The sequence below is a fragment of the Mus caroli genome, unplaced genomic scaffold, assembly GCF_978045245.1.
Source record: "Mus caroli unplaced genomic scaffold, Mus_caroli_1 scaffold_15, whole genome shotgun sequence".
NCBI classification, from domain to species: Eukaryota; Metazoa; Chordata; class Mammalia; order Rodentia; family Muridae; genus Mus; species Mus caroli.
The window spans coordinates 57,823,481-57,849,477 of NW_028227270.1; the positions used below are offsets into that span (position 1 = coordinate 57,823,481).

Below are 25,997 nucleotides of genomic sequence, written 5' to 3' on the forward strand. Positions count from 1 at the left end.
AAAGCATACATCGTGGGGAATATGGGAGGGGTCGAGGGAGAACTATACAAAGAACAAAGAAGTGGGCATCTGCTGACATGGGGGCCGAAGTCAGGCGCCAGGCAGTGGGCACTCTGCATCTTATCTCTGGAACATAGATCCTCCTTAACAGCCTTGGGTGTCAGGCTGGGCTCATGTCCTTGGATGCCATGGGAACTCAGGAAGAGATAGGAAAGAGGGGACTGTTATTCAGTTTTTACAGCCTCAGGTGCCAGTAATGGAATAGGGAGGAAGGGGGGTGATAACCAGTTCTTAGCTCGAGGCCATTTGCCCTGTTAGGGAGATTGTGAAGGGCTCACGTTCTCATGGGATTGTCTCTGACATCTCCCCCTTCTGAATTAAATTTAATAAGGCCACACTTAACTGAGGTGATCAAATAATTTTCTCATCCTTAGATGAGTGGGCATTACCATGGCTGGGGGGACATTGACCGGATTCCTCCCGTGGGTGCTGTCACAGACCCACACTTGTGGCTCTTGGTATCTTTTGGGGAGGGGAGGCAGAGCCTTAGAAAAATTCTTACTTGTAATTGAAACTAGATACCAACCTCGTCTAAACCGGGTTTGTCTCTCAGGAAACTCAGAAACGGTCTATTTGGACCTTCCCCTGCAATACTTAGTTTGCACCAATGTTGGGCCCATACTGGATTTGTATTTATCTCGAACCAGCATGCACAATTCTGAGTTTTGTGCAGCTCCCGTCGGAGAATTGTCAACCTCAGACTCAGTAAGGCCTTTATAAGAATTATGCCAATTGTAACACCATAATTTGTGGCTCTCAATCTATACTAGGAGCTGGAGGTCACCCTTCTCTGTCCCTATTGTCTCCAAAGCCTGAGGAACCAAGGGGACTCTGCATTAGCAGCGAGGGTGGAAAACTGGAGACGAGTCGTTGTTTCTGCCTCGATGGGAGGAGGATCTTCTCCGTCTGAGTCCTGGATATCCAGCTGATGGTAGTGGACTGCAACCGGCTTACTTAAAGCAGCTTCAATCTGTGACTTAACAAAACTGGTTAATTTTCTAAAGGCCCAGGGGCCAAAAGACAAAAGCAGCAAAATACCCAAGAAAGGTCCCAAAAGTGTGGGAAGCAAGGTGGTGACCCAAGGAGAAGTAGAAAACCAATTTTTATACCAATATTCTTGTTTCTCTCTGTTGCGTTTTCTCTCTTCTATACTAGCTCTAACTTTGTCTATGCTATCTTGATCTAAGCCAGTCTTGTCAGAGTAAAAACAACATTCTTTTAATACCTGAAATTTCTGTCTTTGTAGCCTTAATATTTGTTATATCCTGTCTTATTGTTGAGACCACTACTTTTAAGACATTAACCTTTGCCTCCAAATTTTTTATCTACAATAAGTTGCTAATATTCTTATACATATCAATAACAAAATGACCAGTATGCAGCTGTTGATCTAAAGCTGTGGTAGATATTGAAGTTAAAATTGCAATTAAAGCAGTAAATCCTAAAATTGCTCATTTGACCTTTTCTAAGTTTGCATTCCCGGATTTTTAAACTAAGGATCATTTCTTAACTCTAACAGGCAGCAAAATATAAGCAGGTCTCTTTAACAAAATCACAACAGCAGATTCCTTATCTAAATTAGGATCTACACAATTAGTTAATTGACAACAATTACAATGAATATGAAAAGACTTGTCAAGATTGGTGATCTTAACTCTTAAAATTATCTAACAATAGAGCATATAGTTAAGGTACAAAAGCTTTCACAGTTATAGGGGAGTTGGCCTGAATGGCCAAAAACAGTGTCTCTGATGAAATCTTGTTAAATACACTGTAGCAGTCTCTCTGCTTCATGAGTCCTCATTTATAGTTGTCCTCAAATTGACACCAGGTTGGTTCTCCTTGCTGTAGCCCATGGTGAAGATAGGAAGTTTCTTCATCTTGTTTGCAAGTGGCTGCTCTCCCTGATTCCTCTTTCTCTGTGCACTCAACACAGCTTTCTTGTCATCACTGCAAGGGCACTCATGAACTCACAGGTCAGTCTGTCACACGAATCATTCTGGAAGCTAGCATGCTTCTGCAGCATTCTGTGGATAAAACAGAAACACCGTCCCCTTTCCCCCATAATAACCTTCGGTTCAGGATCATGCCATGTGTCAATGAGTGGATCCTTTTCATCTCACCTAGACATGATTATGTCTAGTTTTAAGATATTATAAGGCATTTATTAACTTCTTTGACATCTAAATTTCAAAATTCTTAAAAATAAAAGTATGATTTAAATAATGTGCATGGGGGTATAATTTCTCCACTTTTTTGTTTTAAGAAGATAGAGTTTTTAAAGTTATATAATACCTTGTCTTTGAGAATTATAAAGTTGTTGACAAAACCACTTAAATACTGGACTGTTATAGTCGGTTTTAATATAACATGGACAGTGACTAATTACACTTTCAATTGTTTTTCTTGAAGAGAGATTGTAACTAGAATGCTTGAAAAGTTATAGTCACATTGTATAATTTATTTATTTATTAATCAGAAATAAGAGAAAGTTTTAAAGTTGTCTCTGTAAATAACTATCTTCTAGGGAAAAACAGCTTGAGTAGTGAGTCTAAAACCCAAATAATTATAAGGATCCTGAGTTTGTATCTTTTTAGGAGCTATCTGTAATCTTGATCAGTTAAAGCTTTATGTAAACCTCTATAACACAAAGCAAATCTTGGGGGTCTTTTCCAGGCAACCCAGGACAATTTCTTAACTGCCCAAAAACAATCTTCTTAAAGGAACAGTATTTTTTCTTATAAGTTGCATAAGCAATTGTAAGCTCTGAGATATAATATTGACTATTAATATACAACTTAAAGTTTGATTGTTCAACATTTTAAAACACCATCTGCAGTACACAGTTTAATTATCTGTGCTGAAACAGGAGAAAACTCAAAAGAATAAGCGTGTGATTCAATTCACATATACTTTTCTCTCATATAAAGGCTATTTTTTAAACACAGTAAATGGGATGCATGCATGCATGAATTTATAGAAGATATTGGAGCATGCATGAAAATAATTTTTTTAACTATCTTAGGATAATGATTATCAATTTTACTTAATATGATGGTATGCAATAGATCAAACATCAATATTCTGCAATAACCAAATTAATGGCTGTTTGGAATAAGGAACAGACACTTATACATATAAGCAAACTCTGTACACTCTAACTTTATATAAAGTAGGCAAGTCAAATCGCAATGTCTTGATAAATTCCACAGCCTGATTGACCTTTTATAAACTTTGAATTTAAATTTTATTTAGAACAACATCTGGCTAGGTCTGTAACAAGGCTCTAAGAAGTGCCACACAAGCCATGCTGAGGCTGCTTCTCTCTGAGCTCGGCCTCAACCCAAATGTAAACTTTTCTCAATCTGAACACTCTGCCAGAGTCCTGGCCCAACGATTATCCCTATGTTGAAGTATCTTTAAAGACCTGTTTTCTTGTGTTTGTTCATGTTGTTTAGAATGACTCTAACCCGGAGTTCTCAATTTTAAGCTAACTTTCTGTTACAAGCAAAAGGCTGCCTGCCCCTTTAAGAGCTCCGTTTGCAATCGGCCCTCAGCAGGGCTTTTTCAGCTATACGTGACTCCCAGCCACAGTGCTTATCAGTTTATGCTGTACAAACTGAGACTGCTTTTTAAACAAGTTAAACTAAATCAAAGGATGGGCAGCCAGCAGATAGTTTTAACCATTTATAATTTTTTCAACATGAAACACAGAACAACAATCATTTAAACAACCAAACAGAAACAAATATGAATTGACAGACATATGGACAATTTGGTGCACCAAAAACATACAATAGACAGACAGGGAATAGAACTTGATGTCTCAAAGGGACCCAGATATCCTAACCAGAGCTAAGAATATCTCTATAGGAGCCAGAGAGGAAGCAGGATGTCTCCTATTTTCCTTTTGTCCCTAGGAGAGCTCTGAAATAGCTTACTTTCATTTTTTCTCTTTTTTACTAAAAGATCCCAAACAGGGGATAACTGCTTTTTTGAAAATTATTTTCTCTCTCTCATGTTCAGACTCTAATTTTTTATTTCTTTCTTCTGGGAATTTTGCCAGAGAAGGGAGAGGAGGCACAGTGGCTGCTTCTGATATTTCAATAAGAAAAGACAGTTGCAGGGACTGCATCGGGACCCAAATTACCTAGTTTATCATTTAAATCTCTACCTACCTTTCACCATTTTTTACAGTCTATCTCTGCTTCATCTATAATAAACCATGGACATACCTGGTCTATGAAAATAAAAAGTCTATCTAATCATTCTTTTTAACTCGTACTCCTCTTTCCCTGAGAGCTATCTTTAAACCTTTGATGAAGGCTGCCTCTTTAGATAGCTTATTTCCCATAACCTGAAGTGGAGATGACTCAACTCACGAAGGACTTCTTGCTCTTCCGTGAGCAGCGGAAGGTGTCCTTCACTACTTCTAAATTCTTGGGGTCGCTAAGAACTTCTCTGCAACTTCCACCGATTAGGAATTACTATTTAGACCTCGCCCCACGTTGGGTGCCACTTATTCTGTCCCGCGGGATTCAGTTATTCGTGGGTGCGAGGGGAACCACAAACCTGGAAGGAGATGGGAGGAAGAAAAAGAAGAGTAGGAGACCAGGAAGGGTACCTATCGAGGTCTCATTTATTATGCTGAGGTGCCTTCTTTTTAAAGCATACATCGCGGGGAATATGGGAGGGGTCAAGGGAGAATTCTACAAAGAACAAAGAAGTGGGCATCTGCTGACATGGGGGCTGAAGTCAGGCGCCAGGCAGTGGGCACTCTGCATCTTTTATCTGGAACATAGATCCTCCTTAACAGGCTTGGGTGTCAGGCTGGGCTCATGTCCTTGGATGTCATGGGAACTCAGGAAGAGATAGGAAAGAGGGGACTGTTATTCAGCTTTTACAGCCTCAGGTGCCAGGAACAGAATAGGGAGGAAGGGGGTGATAACTAGCTCTTAGCACTAGGCCATTTGGCCTGTTAGGGAGATTGTGAAGGGCTCACTTTCTCATGGGATGGTCTCTGACAATGAAGGACATACTAGAGAGAAACCTTACAAGTGTAGTCAGTGTGTGAAAGTCTTTTCAAAACATGGTCTCTTCAAAAGAATAAAAGAATACATACTAGAGGGAAAAGCTACAAAGGAAATGGATGTGAGCAACCTTTTTCAACACCATCATTTCTGAATGTATAAGTGAACATACTGAAGAGAAAGACTGTGAATGTGATCATAGTCTAAATCATCATGAACACATTTGTAGGGGCCAGAATCCTTCTGAGTATAAGCAATGTGGTAAAACCTATGCTGTGCAAAGTTATCTCCTAATGCAGGAAGAAGCACATACAGGAGAGAGAGAAAGAGAGAGAGAGAGAGAGAGAGACAGAGACAGAGACAGAGAGACAGAGAGACAGAGAGAGAGAGACAGAGAGAGACAGAGACAGAGAGAGACAGACAGAGAGAGAGACAGAGAGAGAGACAAAGAGAGAGACAGAGAGAGCTAGACATGACTTGATGAAGTAAACTCTGAAATTCAACCACTGTGACATATTTTCTCCAGCAGGCAGACATTTCCTACATCTCCCAAAATGACACTACTAACTGAGACGTATTGATTTCTCTGCCATCCATCCTCTATGCTTGCTTTTTGTTATATAAGCCAACTCATGATGTGGATAAGCGTTAGATGCCACAAACCCTGGGTTATAGTAGTCAATGTTTATAGAAGAAGAACATCATGAGTAAAATTTTCTTGCTCATCATTTTCTTTTAATTTTATTTATGTGGTTTGCCTGCATCTTTGGGTGACTATGTGCATATCTATGCTGATTTCCAAGATTATTAAGTTTTTGTATCTTCTTATGGCAGAAGATACAGGAAAATGTCCAAACCTGACTCTGTCCCTGGGAATGAAGTTTTCTTTTTTTTTTTTTTTTTTCGTTTTTCGAGACAGGGTTTCTCTGTGTAGCCTTGGCTGTCCTGGCACTCACTTTGTAGACCAGGCTGGCCTCGAACTCAGAAATCCGCCTGCCTCTGCCTCCCAAGTGCTGGGATTAAAGGCATGCACCATTGTTCAGAGCTATTAAGACAACACAATTGTCCTGATCTCTGAATTGGGCCTCTCCCCCCGAGAAGAAAAGGGGTCAAAAGCGGGCCACCAACACACCGATTCCGAGAACAACCACAGAATGTTCCAGCCCTAAGTCATCGGTGATGTCCTGACCACACCCTGATACCACCAAGTTCCTGCTTCCCCCTGTAACTGCCTAAAGAATGTGCAATTCTATTGCCCCACCCCTCCCAATGATAAGTACTTCTCCTTTTGCTTGTATTGCCCCACCCCTCCCGCTGATAAGTATCTGTACTTCCCCTTTTGCTTGTGCATTTAAACCATGGGCCTGGCTAATACATTGGGGTCTTGATGCAATTCAGAACGTTTCCGTGTCGTTATTCGCACAAGACCCTTGTCTCTCTCTACCCCCCATTTGGTTCTTAGGAGAAGGTCCCCTCGAGACCCTCGAATAACTGGATCTGCTGGACGGGTCACACCATCACCACCTGGCTCAAAGGTAGACTTCTATTTTTATTCTACAGATGGTAAAACTGAGGGTCACAGAGTTAAGTGACTTCTGAATATACTTAATTGGAACTGTTCATCCTTCACATGCTGTAATTCTAATGCATTAGTAATTGAAGTAGAAGCCACCTAAACCAGCCATGGTTGCACATGCCTATATTCATGGTGCTTACAGAGTGAGGACACCAGGATTTCATAGACATCCAAGTTAAAAGTGGTCAACAGGGTGTGTTGCAAGGTCCAGAGAGCCAAGGCAGACTGTGATTCTCTCAGGACAGTAGCAATAGTCTTCCTTGCAGCTCCAGAAGTTGGGGGTCATGACACCAGTAAGTGTTATCTGAGATGTTTACCACTCTAAGATTTCTCTTCTTCATGTTTTTTTGCACAGGATATCCTAGGTCACTTCAATGGCAGATTCTCCCAAGAGTCAAAAAATTATCCTCAGGCTGGGATGAGCTTCCTCATGGCATATTCAATGCAAACTATTCATCCCTGAAAAAACAAATACACAGTCAAGGGAAATGCACACAGCAGGTTTTCTTCATGTATTTGTGAATTATTTTTCATCCTTAACAAAGAAGATATTGGAACACTTTTGGGAATGGATAAAGAATACAAAATGAAGAAGAAAATAATGCAATATTTTTACTTAACATGTACAAAAGTACAATTTAAATAAGCACCTTGTCAGACAGACAGCCTAGCAGTTAACATAAACTGGATATTGTTACAGTAGACAGAGGTTCCATTCCCCAAACTACCTGGTTGTTAACTATTATTGGGAAGTATTTGCTGTTGCCTTCTGTTCTCAAACACATGCATGCAAAATAAAATTAAAATACATATAAAATAAAATTTAAAAAGTATAGCTCAAAAACCTGGAATTCTCCACACTGAAGACTTTGCCATGAGATAGACAGCCGTCGGGCTAGTTGGAATGTAACTCTTTCTTGTCCTGAACTGATGCGTCCATTGCCTTCCTCTGAACCAGCTCGCTCAGGAGGGAAAGATGCTTTTCTTTGAGGTTAGAGTAGCTCTGCAGAATTGTTCATGTAAGAGCAGCAACCTCAGTACTGTAAGGTGACTTTTCCAATATTCTCTATTTGTGTTTTGTGTTCCTTGTGTGTGAGAATTGTGGCACTGATACATCTTTTAACTCAATCTTTGAAATCCTACTTTATGGTTAAAATGTGGACTTGAGTTATAAATCTCCATGTATCTCTGTGGCTAGACTTGCAGACTCCTTTCCCTATTGCTGTGGTTCAAAGGATAACCTGGGTCCTAAACCTTAAAAAGAATTAAAATGGATCTTGAGTGTCAGGGAGATAAACAGCGGGGGGTTCTTTAAGCACGATGTCTCACTGGGCACAGGATCCCAAGGCTTGTGGCATTGGGGGGGGGTGGTACTTGGACTAAGAGTCCTTCTGGGACCAAGTTCCTGGCGGGCCCCTCGCGGCCAGGGCGTGGGCGGTGCCCCCCCTCCCCCGGAGGAGCTGCCGGTGCCCCCTCCCCTTGGATGTGGCTGAACTGAAGCACACACGCAGGAGACTCTGCAGGATCCGAGGCCCTGAGCATAGGATCAGTGAACTCTAGAGCCTGAAGAATTTGTGGTAGAAAAAGTACTGGACCATCGTGAAGTGAACGGGAAGGTGGAGTATTTCCTGAAGTGGAAGGGGTTCATAGTGATTGGCATCCATCCCCTGCTTTTCTCCCAGTGTTGTCTGGAGTCTCATCTGTAGCAATTGCATATTGGCTGCGGTTTTCCTGATGTCAGTGTAAAATGAGAGAAGCAAACATCATATTTTATGACCCAAAAATCTCTCTTTAATTGTAATTATCCTTGGAACCTATAGTTCATTCTGCTCCAAGTTGAATACTGTACTGTGCAAGGTGTGGCTCTTGATTCCTTGGTGGAGGATGGGACAGAGCGAGGAGGAGGAGAACAGGCGGCGGCCTTGGAGGAGCAGGAAGAAGAAATTCCTGCTGAGTTCTGGACGACAGAATATCAGATAGACTATTGGAGGACAGGAGTGAAAGAAAGTCTTGCAGATCTGAAAAGGGTCAGCTCCTGGATGAGAAACCCAAGCTGGGAAGCCCTATGCTGTGCGCCTTTAACGCACTCTAACCCTAAGGGAGGTGGTCATGTCAATCAAGTCTCACTAACCAATCAGGTCCTCTGGATTGGCCCGCCAATAGAAGTAGAGGCGTGTTCTTCCGTGTACCTTGTTTCCCCTGCTCTCCGTTCCTCTCCGTTGTGAGCAGGCTGAAAGTTTGGTCTGATGTGTTTTGATCTCTGCTGCCAGGGGCCTTAGGGAATTGCCAGCGATCTACGACGTGGCGACATGGTGAGTGTGTGACCACTGCTCTTAACCGGAAGGAGCAGGGAGCTAAGCAGCTGGAGTCGGGGTGATGGGATACAGGGGACCAGCCCTGGCCGTTCTTGGATTCTCTTGAGGCAGCGGAGGGGGAAGAGTTTCTGAGGTGACAAGACTTGGTTTTCAGAGATGTTTAGGGTTACTGTTTAGTATTAAGACGTTTGCCTATCTTAAGTCTCAGTCGCGTTGCAGCCCAGGCTGACCTGCCTGAGTTCCTCTGAGGCAAGGCTGGAGGCTGCAATCTCTGGTATTTAGAGCCTCCTCTAAAAACAGCAGGGGATTAAGTGAGTAGCCATTGTTCTATCTCTACAGAAACTGGGCTGCTCTAACTTCCAGCCTGCTAGTTGAAGTCACAGCAAGAAAAGTGGGACACTTTTAAACATGTCTTTAATCTTTATTTCCAAGTTTTTCTAAAAAGTTTCCTATGAAAGTTCTCTAAGGAAAGGGAGTGGGTGACTAAGTAAAGGAGTCATTGCTAGAGCCTTTCCCTCTTGTCCAGATGCCTCTTGCTTGCTAATCTTGGGGGAAGTTTGGAGCAATAAACTTACTTAAACCAGGAGAAGAGAGCCACCCTCACAGAAGGAAAGACTTTTACACAAGCAAATATGGATAAACTCACATAAATTCATAATACAAATTCTTATACTTTTGGGAGGTTAGTTTAATCCAATGTATGTTGAATTTCCAACTAGAGGGGACTCCTTTGCAGATATGTCCAATCCACTTGCACAGTTACTTCAGCTCAGAGTGTTGAGAAGCTGTGTGTTAGGTTACGTCTCTCGGCTGCTAACATTGCACATAGGGGTGAGATCTAACTGTATCTTCTTATGCTGTTCTCTCTGCCAGGGAATGGCCTGCACTTTTTCAAGATCACTCTCCTAATAACCAGACCAATGCCAAATGGCTTCTCAGCTCTCTCTTCTATAGAAGATTCTGATGCTAGGAATCTTTTCTCAAAGGCTCATACATCCTGCTATCTATAATACTTTTAATATGTATGATACATTGTAGTGTGATTAGGGAATCAAAGTCAGCTGGGCAACTGAATTAGACCCAGTCTCAAACACAGGAAATAATCAGGAATGTATTTGTGATAGGCTTGCAGACTCCAGTTTTTCTTTCTTTAACAAATTAATCTTAATGTTACAGTTCTATTCCAACTTAAAAGTCACCTTTTTTTTTTTTTTTTTTTTTGACTTGTTCTTTATTTGTAGTTTTGTGATTTCAACATCAGAAATGGATTCCAGTTTTCCTGGTATGTTCTGTTAACTGTGATAGTGAACTAAGTTACTATTAAAAGAGGAAAATTGCTGAACTCTTCCTGAACTCTTCACCCCAGAGTACACTCCTGAACTCTTCACCCCAGAGTCCGACCCCCTCCCAACTGAAAACTGTTCCAAGAACATTTTTTAGATAAGGGTCTCCTGGAACAAACCTAGTCCTACCCCTCCTAACTGAGGACTGTTCCAAGAACATTTTTGAGATAAGGGCCTCCTGGTACTACCCCAGAATGTTCCAATAGATCGGGTACATTGCCAAATATAGGACACGACCCCTTGGTGACGCAAACTTGTACTTTTCCTGCCCCACTCCTCCCCTTGGCTTTTTTTCTATATAAGCCTGTGAAAAATTTGGGTCGGGGTCGAATCTCCTCTACACCATGCTTGGTGTATGAGTTTCTGCCCCAGAGCTCTGGTTTATGTGCTTTTTATGTGCTTTCTTGTTGTTGCTTTATTAAATCTTACTCTCTACATCTTAAGTTCGGTCTCAGTGTCTTCTTGGGTACGCGGCTGTCCCGAGGCTTGAGTGAGGGTCTGCCCTCCGGGGGTCTTTCACTATCTGAAAAAGATTCCACTTTTGTAAGTACATGCTATGTACCTAGGCCTTGAGCTTGACTATGAAAGCACTCCCCTCCTTTTTAATAAATCGATTTCTCTTTATTCAATTTATATCCTTCTCACTGCCTTCCTCCCAGTCACCCCCATCCCTCAATTCTTCCCCTAGCTCCCCCTCCCCTTCTCCTCTGAGTAGATGGGCCACATTGTATTACCTAGATTTGGTGGAATCATGTAGTATCTTGGTTTCACAGTTCAAATTTTTATTCAGATTCTTGATTGCCTAGTGTGTGGACCCAAAAAATGGGCCAGTCAGACTCTTGTCAATGGTCTAAAATTGATTGCCTCACTGTTCATTCGTAATATTATGTACTGTCAAAGCAGGGAAGTTATCTACTTCCTTTTGTCCTGTCCCTTTCTGGGCTGTGACTACACTACTTTCAAAGTTGCTGAACTAGAATAAGTAAAATTATTTACCACATTCACTCAAGTGCTTTTGGGGAGGTCACCCATGAGGTTGTTGTAACATTGGTAGTAGATACTAACGTTTGCTCTGTGTGTGACAATCCATTCACAGAGATTGTTTGGCTGTTCCTGTCTTCCTTCTGTTACTCCTGTTCATCTTGGAATAAGCTCTCACCTGGTGATAGGTAGCTTTCTGAAGCAATGTATAGAATGGGACTCCTATCATCTAAGTGCCTCACTGTTTATACAAATATCAGGCTGTGCTTGATCATACTTTTCAAGGAAGTCTGCTCGTTCGGAGCAGTTTTGCCTTGTTTTGTTATTCATATTTCCACAAATTACTTTGAGATGTTGTTTTGAGAGATTATATCTACTACATCTTGGGACCGTCCTCCATCTTAAAGAAAAGAAAAAAAAAGGCTGACAACTTGACCTACAGGAGTACCCATGTCCCACCCGTGTACCAGCAAGGACCCCACTGTTTATCCTTGGCCAGAGTTCCTCCCTCGCTACTTCCAAGCAACAGTTAATCAAAGATAGTCTGATTGTTTCAGATGTACTTTCAGACTTATGGTGATTGTATATGGTCTTGCCTTAGCACCCACCTGTTGGCTTACAATAGTTATTCTAATAGATATTTGTCAGACTGGACATCCTCCTTCACCCCCTCACTCTGTTTATTTTCCTATAAAATCTTGTCCTGCTGAGATTTGGGGCTCATCCACCTTTCCTTCCTGTCCTACTGTGTCAGAGTTGGGTTGGAGGAGAACCCAAGCCTGAGTTGTGATTAAGCGGCCCTTATTCTCTTACATCAGAAATGCCTCCTTGGTGGTTTTTGGGGTTAAGGTCCTGTGCTTTCTGGCACAGGAACTCCAAGGCCACCAGGACCCAACACAGTAGGTCTCAATGCCAGTAATGTCTGTGTCTATGTGCCTGTGTGGTACCACAATAATTCTATTCTAAATAATTCTCTACTTCTGTTCTGAAGAAGCCTAAAACTTTATATTTCATGGAAGAAATGACAAAAGAGGATGTGGAATCTCGCTGCAGCAGATGTGCTGGTTCCTCATAGCCATGGGGCCTTGAGAGATGTTCCAAAGACCCCAGTGAACAGAACGTGCCTGGTGTTAATTTCTGGAAAAGACTGAGTGGATATAGAACTTCGTCATATGGTGTCTTGTTCATTTTTGATCTTTGTCACTTCTGTCCACTCCTTTTTCTGTTTTTTCTTAAGGGGCAACTTTGATTTTGAGGGACTGACAATGTTGAGATTAGAAAACCCACCCATTTGACTTAACTTCCCTCCTGGACCTCCCCTATTCTTTATGGGGCTGAGAGTCCCAGGCTGCAGAACAATAGTATGAACTAACCAGTACCCCCAGAGCTCCCTGGGACTAAATCACCAGTCAAAGAAAACACCTGGTGGGACTCCTGGCTCCCCTTACGTATGTAGAATAGGATGGCCTTGTAGGTCATTACTGGGAGGAGAGGCCCTTAGTTCTGTGCAGGTTCTGTGCCCCAATATAGGGGAATGCCAGGGCTAGGAAGTGGTAGTGGGTAGGTTGATGAGCAGGGGGAGAGGTGATAGGGGATTTTTAGAGGGGAAACTAGGAAAGGTAAATAAAGAAGATAACTAATTAAAAAAAGATTTTTTAGATAATTATTAATTGTGTAGAGTTATTTCCTTATCAAAACACATATTAATGCTAGAGCAGCTGTATTTCCAGCCTAGAAATATGTTTTTAGAAAAGTTTTCCCACACATACTCCAGTGTTCTTGATCCCAGTTGCTGCTCCTGGGTGAATGACATTGTTTTCTTGATTAAGCTAGCTAAATTCTTAAATGAACTGCCTGCACCACCACTGAGTTTTAAACTTATCAGTTTGAGTCATGTCATCAACTTTCCACTGCAGTAAGGGGGAAAGGATTTGCATGTGGAGCATGGCTTCTGCCTTCAGACCAGAGTGGGACAAGATTCTTGTGTAATTCACGGAGAGAAATAGTGCAAGCAAACAACCGTTAGCTTCACTGTCTTAGTCACAGTTTGTATTCCTCCACAAACATCATGACTGAGACGCAAACTGGCCAGCTTCTTAGAGTACATGCCCATAAGGCCCATTTAAACTTTTAAACAATATTTTGTGATTATACTTATGGCATTTCCACCATCCATCTTCTGCCTCCAAATCCTTCCATAGGCGACTCATTGTTTATCATCTAAGACCTCTTTTTGCTTGAACAATCGTTACTGTTTAAATGTGACCTATGTCTGCCTGCAGGACTTTCCAGCTATGATTTGAGTTAATGACTGAAATGGACTAATGGAGGGTAATAGAATGCACACACAAGGTACTCTGTCCCTTGATTGAATAAGAAGATGTTTTCTGGGAGAGTGGAAGAATTTTTTAATAACTCCAAATTTCCCAGACTAGGGCCCTGTCTGCCCCTATTGTGGAAGTACAGGGCTAGGTAGGTCTGTGCTGTCTGAGTCATTTGTTCTCTGTTCATGCAGTAGCCATGTTGCTTTTGTCCTGAGGTACAGCTGAGTGACTCTAGGTTGTGATGAATTCTGGGGAGACCTAGTCATTAGAAGCAACATTAAAAGGGACGTTGTGGAATCCTGCTGGGATTCTCCTGTGATGCAGCACGAGTGGTCTGTGAGGTAGACCACAAGCAATAGTGTGCTGAGTGTGGCAGCAACTGTTTGGGACAGGAAATTCCATGACCAGGAAGAGCAGGTAGGCTGAGCTATCAGAATCTGTTCTGCAGGGACTGGGATGGACTGTGAGTCAGACAATGGTTCTATTCGTACATGTGGTGAACTGAGCAGAAACCCTTGGCCTCTCAGCCTTCCTGAGATTGGATTTCCTGGGGAGAGAGAGGTTCTGCAGTCCTGGCAGTGGGAAACTAGGGTGATTATAAAATTACTATACAGTGTTCACACTTAGACATTGTTTTGTCGATGTAGTGGAAAGGCAATTCTACAGAATAAATTTCTGTTTTCTAGGGTTTCTGACCATTGCATTCCACAGACATGTTTGTGTGATAAATTTTACAAATAATTTCAAAACTGAGACATGAGGTGTTGGGGATCAGGCTTGGAAGAAAGATCAGTAGTAGCTGGAGGGTGAGAAATATAACAGATTAGGGTCCAATTTGAGTCATTATTGTGGACATTGAGAAGTCTGTGGTGTTTTAATTTTCTACACATAAAGTCTTTGGTGACACTGATGAAGTTCACATTTCACCTCTCAGTTGCCTTAGGTTCTTGGTGAAAGCTTTACTAAACTGAGGTGCTGTTTTTTGCATTTCAAATGCTGTCCCATCCTAGATCTCCCCTCCTTGTCATAGAGACCTTTTCCATTGCTTCTTCTGGCCCCAGGTATCTTCCCCCCTTTGCTCATCAAGTCTTCCCCAGATTAGGTGCATCAGATCCCACATCAGGCTACAGGTTTAGGGACAGCCCCTGCTGCTGGGGGCGTACCAGCTTTTGGGGGTTTACAGCTCAGGTGGGTGGGACCCAGCATTGCATGAGGGGCCAAAAGACTGATGATCTCTGGCCTTGTATCTTTCTCCAATTTTACTGGATGCCATCAGCTAATGGCTTCTAGAGACTTGACACTCTCTTGCTCATATTGTGGCTGAAAATGGCTAGCTTCTTTCCTCTTTATCTCGCTGTGCTTTCTTTTTACTTTATAAAACTCTATGCTTTATTAATTGCTGTATCTTCACTTTATAACTCTGTATTACTATTGTGTGCTTTATTAAGCCCTGAAAACTTAACTCCTTCTCAACTTTATGACTGTCCTGTGCTTCATGCCGTGCTGGGGAATCTTAACTCTTTCTTACAATCTTGTGGTAAAATCTAAATTCTTTCTCATTAGTCTGTGGTACATTAAGTGCTGGAGAAACTATTCTTTTTTTTTTTTTTTTTGGTTTTTTTGAGACAGGGTTTCTCTGTGTAGCCCTGGCTCTCCTGGAACTCACTTTTTAGACCAGGCTGGCCTCGAACTCAGAAATCCACCTGCCTCTTCCTCCCAAGTGCTGGGATTAAAGGCATGCGCCACCATGCCCAGCTCAAAACTATTCTTTTTTTTTTTTTATTTATATTTTTTTATTTTTTGGTTTTTTCGAGACAGGGTTTCTCTGTGTAGCCCTGGCTGTCCTGGCACTCATTTTGTAGACCAGGCTGGCCTCGAACTCAGAAATCCGCCTGCCTCTGCCTCCCGAGTGCTGGGATTAAAGGCGTGCACCACCACGCCCGGCTCAAAACTATTCTTTATTAACTCTTTTTCTCTGCTATGTCTTAGCATTGCTATAAACTTAATTCTTTATTATTTCTACATAAATAAACACTAATATCTGGGGATTAAAAGCTGCTGGTTAGCCTGGGGAGTATTAAATACAAGTTTTTATTGCTAGAAGCTACTTTCTGGTCAGGGAGTTTGTTAACTCTCTTCAAGAGAGAGAGAAGAGGAGAGGAGAGGAAAGGAGTCACTCACACAGACACATATACACTGGGCAAAGTGGAAAATAGCTACACCCATATATTTGGATGAAGGATGGATGAATAGATCGATGTATGGATGTGGGAAGCCACATGTGCCGTTGTAGAGTGGTGCAGGCTTCTGCTGGCCACCACGCATAAGTTTGAGCAAACGACCAATGCTTACTTATGCAGTAAAGTTTTTCACCAAAACACTGCCTGGCCCGGGCATGATAATGAGGCTCTGCAAAGTACTAAGAGAATAACCAATCAGATGTGAGACATGCAAATGAGGTATGCTAATGAGGTTCTGTGAGATACTGAGAGAAAGTAGCCAATCAGATGAGGAACATGCAAATGAGGTATAGTGCATAACCAATCCGGGTGTGAGACACTCCTCTCCTAGGCCTATATAAGCAGCACCAGTTCTGGGCTCGGGGTCTATTCGCCTCTACAATCTAGCTCTCCCAATAAACGTGTGTCGAAGGATCCTGTTGCAGCTTCGTTCTTGGACGCCCGCAAGAGATGGATGGATGGACGGATGGGTGGGTGGGTGAGTCAGAACCTTCAAACAGTCTTATTCTGAGGTTAGAGAAGGTCAGCAGACATGATTACGTTAGAACCATAACCACAGTGCTATTAGGTGATGTGTCCTTGATATTTTCTCTATTTGTGTTCTCTGTCCTTTATGTATGTGTGAGTTGTGGCATGGATCTATCTTTTAAAAGTCTTTTCTAAGCTGGGTAGTGGTGGCACACGCCTTTAATTTCAGTACTTGATAGGCAGAGGCAGGGAGATTTCTGAGATCAAGGCTAGCCTGGTCTACAAATTGAGATCCAGGACAGCCAGGGCTATACAGAGAAACCCTGTCTTGAAAATACAAAACAAAACTAAACAAAAAAACAAATAACAACAAGGCCGGGCGTGGTGGTGCATGCCTTTAATCCCAGCACTCGGGAGGCAGAGGCAGGCGGATTTCTGAGTTCGAGGCCAGCCTGGTCTACAGAGTGAGTTCCAGGGCTACACAGAGAAACCCTGTCTCAAAAACCAAAACAAACAAACAAACAAAAAATAACAAAACAAAAATAACAACAAAACCTTTTTTCTAGATCTTACATTATGGACTAGAAGATAGTTTTGCTCTGTAAATCTCCATCAGCCTCAGTGACTTGCAATGTCCTGTCCCCCAGTAAATTATTCAGAGTGTAACCTGGGGGCTGATCCTACAAGGACTTATTGATGACATCATATGTGGAATTCATACTGTTTCCTAGGCTGGGTCTTATTTGGGCATCAGCCAGAGGTGAATAAGTGATCTCTCCCTGGGAAAGATGTTAATCCACACCAGGTGTACCTGCAGGCTTTAAATAATGATTCTGAGATAAGCTTTCCTATGTTGAGTCAGGTAGCATTCATTTCCCTCTGTTTTTTCCCAGGACTTTGACATTGTTCTCCTATTGACTAAACCAACTAAATACTTAAGTCTAAATCACTACCACCACTGTGTTTTTAAATTACTTGCTGAGTCATGTATGTAATCAACTTTTGTATTACAGTGAGAGGAACAGGATTTGCATGACGGGCATGGCTTCTGCATTCACCCCAGAAGATAAGGGAGTTTATTGCGATCCCTACTGGGGAAACAGTGTAGGCAATCAACTGCTGGAGTCGCCATTATGAACAAGACCTGATTATGTCAGGGAGGTGATTTTTTTTTTTTTTTTTGGTTTTTTGAGAAAGGGTTTCTCTTTATAGCTCTGGCTGTCCTGGAGCTCACTTTGTAGACCAGGCTGGCCTCGAACTCAGAAATCCGCCTGCCTCTGCCTCCGGAGTGCTGGGATTAAAGGCGTGCGCCACCACGCCCGGCTAGGGAGGTGATTTTTAATTGTGGATCATGTATTAATCACGTTCTGTGATGAAGACAGCCTATATTGATGGGTGTTTGATTTGTGAATGTCAGTTAAGCCAGTGAGTATTCAATTTGCACGTAGGGTACTGTTCTATAGATACATGTGCAACCTTCCCTGACATTATTACGTCAGCTCAGGAACTGAAACCCAGGCCAGTGGGTGTAGTTGCCTGTGTCAAGATACAGGTGTCAGCAGCTATGAGTCCACATAGAGGCCAGTTCAATAGTGTTCATTAATGCTATTCCTGATATGAGGGTATGGGCTGCTAGTTTTGAATGTCAGTATGTCTATGCAGTTTTTCAATTTTATTTAAGTTTGGAAAAAAAAATCAATTATTGAGAGGCAGGTGGATTTCTGAGTTCGAGGCCACCCTGGTCTACAGAGCGAGTTCCAGTACAGCTGAGATTATAGAGAGATACCCTGTGTACTGGCTATTTTTGTGTCAACTTGACACAGCTGAGTTATCACAGAGAAAGGAGCTTCAGTTGAGGAAATGCCTCCATGAGATCCAACTGTAAGGCATTTTCTCAATTAGTGATCAAGGGAGAAGGGCCCCTGTGGGTGGGACCATCCCTGGGCTGGTAGTCTTGGGTTCTATAAGAGAGTAGGCTGAGTAAGCCAGGGGAGGCAAGCCAGTAAAGAACATCCCTCCATGGCCTCTGCATCAGCTCCTGCTTTCTGACCTGCTTGAGTTCCAGTCCTGACTTCCTTTGGTGATGAACAGCAGTATGGAAGTGTAAGCCGAATAAACCCTTTCCTCCCCAACTTGCTTCTTGGTCATGATGTTTGTGCAGGAATAGAAACTCTGACTAAGACAAATTAGTACCAGCAGAGTAGGGTATTCCTGTGGCAACCTGACCATGTTTTGGGGAGGACTGTGGAAAGACTTTGGAACTTTGGGCTTGAAGATCCATTCGTTGTTAAGAGCTCTGTTGTGTAGGAGCTTGGAAGATAATGCTGAGAACAGTGCAGAAGATGGAGGCCTGGTTTGTGAAATTTCAGAGGGAAAATTAAAGACTCTCTTCAGGGCCATTGCTGTTTTTATTGTGAAGATTTTGTAGTTCTGGTTAGCTGGGGCTGAAGAATCAGCTGTGATTAACAAGATACCAGAACTACAAAAGCAAAAACTTTGCATTACTGGGACTATTGATGCTGGTTAGCTGGAGCTAAGAAATTAGCGGTGATTAAGAAGAGACCAGCATCGTTGAGGTGACATCTTCTGGGAAGTGTTTTCTGAAAGCACAAAGAGGCTGTGTTCTAGAGATAGGCAAGGTTGTACTCCTTCTGCAGCGGGACTTGGTAATGTGTAAGGGTCACCCAGGTTGTACTGGTTTTGAAGGCATGAAGGGGTCATGCAGAGCAGCTGAGGCTCGGCACTGTGAGAGGCCATGGAAGGCCATTGGTGAAGGTGCAGCCCCAGTTGTAATTGAAGGCCCAGGACTGAAGGGATCACGCAGTGTTTTGGAGATGCCAGTACCACGAGATGACCACCAAGAGCAGCAGCAGCAGTGGAGTACAGGCATCTGGAGCCCAGAGGACGACGTGTGTGCTACAAAGGGCATGGCTGGACAAGTGACCCAAGCCCTTGGAGGAGCCCAGAAGATCGTGAGTTGGATCCCAGACGTTGGACGGTTGGAGATTGATTTTTGCTTTGATTGTGACTGTGCCCTGATATTTTCCCTCTTGAAGGAAAAAACTGTTTCAGTGGAGCCCACAGTTAAGAGACTTTTAATTGTAAAAAGACTTTGGATTTTAAAAGAGATGGATATTTTAAAGAGATTCAAATTTTAAGAATATGTAAAGACTGTGGGACTTTTAAAGTTATTTAGATCTTGGGGATGAATAAGAATGTAAGGGTTGAGGCTTACTAGTGATGTGTTTGTGTGTCAAGTTGACAAGGGGTCAATTGTACTGGCTATTTTTGTGTCAACTTGACACAGCTGAGTTATCACAGAGAAAGGAGCTTCAGTTGAGGAAATGCCTCCATGAGATCCAACTGTAAGGCATTTTCTCAATTAGTGATCAAGGGAGAAGGGCCCCTGTGGGTGGGACCATCCCTGGGCTGGTAGTCTTGGGTTCTATAAGAGAGTAGGCTGAGTAAGCCAGGGGAGGCAAGCCAGTAAAGAACATCCCTCCATGGCCTCTGCATCAGCTCCTGCTTTCTGACCTGCTTGAGTTCCAGTCCTGACTTCCTTTGGTGATGAACAGCAGTATGGAAGTGTAAGCCGAATAAACCCTTTCCTCCCCAACTTGCTTCTTGGTCATGATGTTTGTGCAGGAATAGAAACCCTGACTAAGACACCCTGTCTCAAAAAAAAAAAAAAAAAAAAAAAAAAAAAAAAAAAAATCCTGGGCTTGGTGGTGCACGCCTTTTTTTTTTTTTTTTTTTAAATATTTTTAATTAGGTATTTTCCTCATTTACATTTCCAATGCTATCCCAAAAGTTCCCCATACCCTCCCTCCCACTCCCACTTTTTGGCCCTGGCGTTCCCCTGTACTGGGGCATATAAAGTTTACATGACCAATGGGCCTCTCTTTCCAGTGATGGCCGACTAGGCCATCTTTTGATACATATGCAGCTAGGGACAAAAGCTTCAGGGTACTGGTTAGTTCATGTTGTTGTTCCACTTAGAGGGTTGCAGTTCCCTTTAGCTCCTTGGGGACTTTCTCTAGCTCCTCCATTGGGGGCCCTGTGATCCGTCCAATAGCTGACTGTGAGCATCCACTTCTGTGTTTGCTAGGCCCCGGCATAGTCTCACAAAAGACAGATATATGAGGGTCCTTTCAGAAAAATCTTTCTAGTGTATGTAATGGTGTCAGCGTTTGGAAGCTGATCATGGGATGGATCCCTGGATTTGGCAGTCTTTAGATGGTCCATCCTTTCGTCACAGCTCCAAACTTTGTCTCTGTAACTCCTTCCATGGGTGTTTTGTTCCCAATTCTAAGAAGGGGCACAGTGTCCAGACTTCGGTCTTCGTTCTTCTTGAGTTTCATGTGTTTCTCAAATTGTATCTTATTTCTTGGGTGTTCTAAGTTTCTGGGCTAATATCCACTTATCAGTGAGTACATATTATTTGAGTTCTTCTGTGATTGGGTTACCTCACTCAGGATGATGCCCTCCAGGTCCATCCATTTGCCTAGGAATTTCATAAATTTATTCTTTTTAATAGCTGACTAGTACTCCATTGTGTAAATGTACCACATTTTCTGTTTCCATTCCTCTGTTGAGGGGCATCTGGGTTTTTTCCAGCTTCTGGCTATTATAAATAAGACTGCTATGAACATAGTGGAGCATGTATCTTTTTTACCAGTTGGAACATCTTCTGGATATATGCCCAGGAGAGGTATGCGGGATCCTCTAGTAATACTATGTCCAATTTTCTGAGGAACCGCCAGACTGATTTCTTGAGTGGTTGTACAAGCTTGCAGTCCCACCAACAATGGAGGAGTGTTCCTCTTTCTCCACATCCTTGCCAGCATCTGCTGTCACCTGAATTTTTTATCTTAGCCATTCTGACTGGTGTGAGATGGAATCTCAGGATGTTTTGATTTGCATTTCCCTGATGATTAAGGTTGCTGAACATTTTTTCAGGTGCTTCTCAGCCATTCGGTATTCCTCAAGTGAGAATTCTTTGTTTAGCTCTGAGCCCTAATTTTTACTGGGGTTATTTGATTTTCTGGCGTTTACCTTCTTGAGTTCTTTATATATATTGGATATTAGTCCCCTATCTGATTTGGGATAGGTAAAGATCCTTTCCCAATCTGTTGGTGGACATTTTGTCTTATTGTCAGTGTCTTTTGCCTTACAGAAGCTTTGCAGTTTCATGAGGTCCCATTTGTCAATTCTCGATCTTACAGCACAAGCCATTGATGTGCTAATCCGGAATTTTTCCCCTGTGCCCATGTCTTCGAGGATTTTCCCCACTTTCTCCTCTATAAGTTTCAGTGTCTCTGGTTTTATGTGGAGCTCCTTGGTACACTTAGATTTGACCTTAGTACAAGGAGATAGGAATGGATCAATTCGCATTCTTCTTTCTACATGATAACCACCAGTTGTGCCAGCACCATTTGTTGAAAATGCTGTGTTTTTTCCAGTGAATGGTTTTAGCTCCCTTGTCAAAGATCAAGTGACCATAGGTGTGTGGGTTCATTTCTGGGTCTTCAATTCTATTCCATTGGTCTACTTGTCTATCGCTATACCAGTACCATGCAGTTTTTAATCACAATTACTCTGTAATATAGCTTTAGGTAAGGCATGGTGATCCGACCAGAGGTTCTTTTATCCTTGAGAAGAGTTTTTGCTATCCTAGGTTTTTTTGTTGTTCCAGATGAATTTGCAGATTGCTCTTTCTAATTTGTTGAAGAATTGAGTTGGAATTTTGATGGGGATTGCATTAAATCTGTAGATTGCTTTTGGCAAGCTAGCCATTTTTACAATGTTGATCCTGCCAAACCATGAGCATGGGAGAACTTTCCATCTTCTGAGATCTTCCTTTATTTCTTTCTTCAGAGACTTGAAGCTCTTATCATACAGATCTTTCACTTCCTTAGTTAGAGTTATGCCAAGGTATTTTATATTATTTGTGACTATTGGAAGGGTGTTGCTTCCTTCATTTCTTTCTCAGCCTGTTCATTCTTTGTGTAGAGAAAGGCCATTGACTTTTTTGAGTTAATTTTATATCCAGCTACTTCACCGAAGCTGTTTATCAGGTTTACGAGTTCTCTGGTGGAACTTCTAGGGTCACTTATATATACTGTCATATCATCTGCAAAAAGTGATAATTTGAATTCTTCCTTTCCAATTTGCATCCCCTTGATCTCCTTTTGGGTTCGAATTGCTCTGACTAGGACTTCAAGTACAATGTTGAATAGGGAGGGAGAAAGTGGGCAGCTCTATCTAGTCCCTGATTTTAGTGGGATTGCTTCCAGGTTCTCACCATTTACTTTGATGTTGGCTACTGGTTTGCTGTAGATTGCTTTTATCATGTTTAGGTATGGGCCTTGAATTCCTGATCTTTCCAAGACTTTTATCATGAATGGGTGTTGGATTTTGTCAAATGCTTTCTCATCATCTAATGAGATGATCATGTGGTTTTTGTCTTTGAGTTTGTTTATATAGTGGATTACATTGATGGATTTCCGTATATTAAACCATCCCTGCATCCCTGGAATAAAACCTACTTTGTCAGGATGAATGATTGTTTTAATGTGTTCTTGAATTCGGTTAGCGAGAATTTTATTGAGTATTTTTTGCATCGATATTCATAAGGGAAATTGGTCTGAAGTTTTCTATCTTTCTTGGATCTTTCTGTGGTTTAGGTATCAGAGTAATTGTGGCTTCATAGAATGAGTTGGGTAAAGTACCTTCTACTTCTATTTTGTGGAATAGTTTGTGCAGAACTGGAATTAGATCTTGTTTGAAGGTCTGATAGAACTCTGCACTAACCCCATCTGGTCCTGGGCTTTTTTTGGCTGGGAGACTATTAATGACTGCTTCTATTTCTTTAGGGGATATGGGACTGTTTAGATCGTTAACTTGATCCTGATTTAACTTTGGTACCTGGTATCTGTCTAGTAATAATAATACCTGGTATTTCTCCATTTTGTCCAGGTTTTCCAGTTTTGTTGAGTATAGCCTTTTGTAGAAGGATCTGATGGTGTTTTGGATTTCTTCAGGATCTGTTGTTATGTCTCCCTTTTCATTTCTGATTTTGTTAATTAGGATACTGTTCCTGTGCCCGCTAGTGAGTATGGCTAAGGGTTTATCTATCTTGTTGATTTCCTCAAAGAACCAGCTCCTCGTTTGGTTGATTCTTTGAATAGTTCTTCTTGTTTCCACTTGGTTGATTTCGCTCCTGAGTTTGGTTATTTCCTGCATTCTACTCCTCTTGGGTGAATTTGCTTTTTTTGTTCTAGAGCTTTTAGGTGTGTTGTCAAGCTTCTAGTGTGTGCTCTCTCTAGTTTCTTTTTGGAGGCACTCAGAGCTATGAGTTTCCCTCTTAGGAATGCTTTCATTGTGTCCCATAAGTTTGGGTATGTTGTGGCTTCATTTTCATTAAACTCTAAAAAGTCTTTAATTTCTTTCTTTATTCCTTTCTTGACCAAGGTATCATTGAGAAGAGTGTTTTTCAGTTTCCATGTGAATGTTGGCTATCCATTGTTTATGTCGTTATTGAAGATCAGCCTTAGTCCATGGTGGTCTGATAGGATGCATGGGACAATTTCAATATTTTTGTATCTGTGGCGGCCTTTTTTGTGACCAATTATATGGTCAATTTTGGTGATCATACCATGAGAACAAGGTATATCTTTTTGTTTTAGGATAAAAATGTTCTGTAGATATCTGTTAAGTCCATTTGTTTCATAACTTCTGTTAGTTTCACTGTGTCCATGTTTAGTTTTTGTTTCCACGATCTGCCCATTGATGAAAGTGGTGTGTTGAAGTCTCCCACTATTATTGTGTGAGGTGCATTGTGTGCTTTGAGCTTTACTAAAGTTTCTTTAATGAATGTAGCTGCCCTTGCATTTGGAGCATAGATATTCAGAATTGAGAGTTCCTCTTGGAGGATTTTACCTTTGATGAGTATGAAGTGTTCCTCCTTGTCTTTTTTGATAACTTTGGGTTGGAAGGAAGTTGATTTTATTCGATATTAGAATGGGTACTCCAGCTTGTTTCTTAAGACCATTTGCTTGGAAAATTGTTTTCCAGCCTTTCACTCTGAGGTAGTGTCTGTCTTTTTCCCTGAGATGGGTTTCCTGTAAGCAGCAAAATGTTGGGTCCTGTTTGTGTAGCCAGTCTGTTAGTCTATGTCTTTTTATTGGGGAATTGACTCCATTAATATTAAGAGACATTAAGGAAAAGTAATTGTTGCTTCCTATTATTTTTGTTGTTAGAGTTGGCATTCTGTTCTTGTGGCTGTCTTCTTTTAGGTTTGTTGAAGGATTACTTTCTTGATTTTTCTAGGGCGTGGTTTTCGTCCTTGTATTGTTTTTTTTTTTTTTTTTTCTGTTATTATCCTTTGAAGGGCTGGATTCGTGGAAAGATTATGTGTGAATTTGGTTCTGTTGTGGAATACTTTGGTTTCTCCATCTATGGTAATTGAGAGTTTGGCTGGGTATAGTAGCCTGGGCTGGCATTTGTGCTCTCTTAGTGTCTCTATAACATCTGTCAAGGATCTTCTGTCTTTCATAGTCTCTGGTAAAAAGTCTGGTGTAATTCTGATAGGCCTGCCTTTATATGTTACTTGACCTTTTTCCCTTACTGCTTTTAAAATTCTATCTTTATTTCGTGCATTTGTTGTTCTGATTATTATGTTTCTGGAGGAATTTCTTTTCTGGTCCAGTCTATTTGGAGTTCTGTAGGCTTCTTGTATGTTCATGGGCATGTCTTTCTTTAGGTTTGGGAAATTTTCTTCTATAATTTTGTTGAAGATATTTGCTGGCCCTTTAAGTTGAAAATCTTCATTCTCATCAACTCCTATCATCTGTAGGTTTGGTCTTCTTGTTGTGTCCTGGATTTCCTGGATGTTTTGAGTTAGGATCTTTTTGTGTTTTTTATTTTCTTTGATTGTTGTTCTCTATGGAATCTTCTGCACCTGAGATTCTCTCTTCCATCTCTTGTATTCTGTTGTTGATGCTCGCTTCTATGGTTCCAGATTTCTTTCCTAGGGTTTCTATCTCCAGAGTTGCCTCACTTTGGGTTTTCTTTATTGTGTCTACTTCCCTTTTTAGGTCTTGGATGGTTTTATTCAATTCCATCACCTGTTTCGTCGTGATTTCCTGCAATCCTTTAAGGAATGTTTGTGTTTCCTCTTTAAGGTCTTCTACCTGTTTAGCTGTGTTCTCCTCTATTTCTTTAAGTGAGTTATTAAAGTCCTTCTTGATGTCCTCTACCATCATCATGAGATATGCTTTTAAATCCGGGTCTATCTTTTCGGGTGTGTTGGGGTGCCCAGGACTGGGCTTGGTGGGAGTGCTGCATTCTGATGATGGTGAGTGGTATTGGTTTCTGTTAGTAAGATTCTTACGTTTGCCTTTCTCCATCTGGCAATCTCTGGAGTTAGTTGTTTTAGTTGTCTCTGGTTAGAGATTGTTCCTGTCCGGATTCTGTTAGCCTCTATCAGCAGACATGCGAGACTAGCTCTCTCCTCTGAGTTTCAGTGGTCAGAGCACTCTCTGCAAGCAAGCTCTCCTCTTACAGGGAAGGTGCACAGATATCTGCCTTTCGGACTTCCCTCCTGGACGAAGATGATGGCCCAATACAGGACCTGTCCCAGAAGCTGTGTTGCTTCAG

At 41.8% G+C, this 25,997-nt stretch overlaps 1 pseudogene across 1 annotated transcript in view; it reads left to right on the forward strand.

Moving 5' to 3' along the window:
• The first annotated feature begins 8,150 nt into the window (after positions 1 to 8,150).
• The window catches only part of LOC147000933 (uncharacterized), a 29,081-nt pseudogene continuing 11,234 nt past the window's right edge, over positions 8,151 to 25,997 (forward strand). Inside the window, exon 1 of the transcript XR_015045418.1 lies at positions 8,151 to 8,978. The product of XR_015045418.1 is annotated as an uncharacterized LOC147000933 (transcript). The remainder of the gene's footprint in view (positions 8,979 to 25,997) is intronic.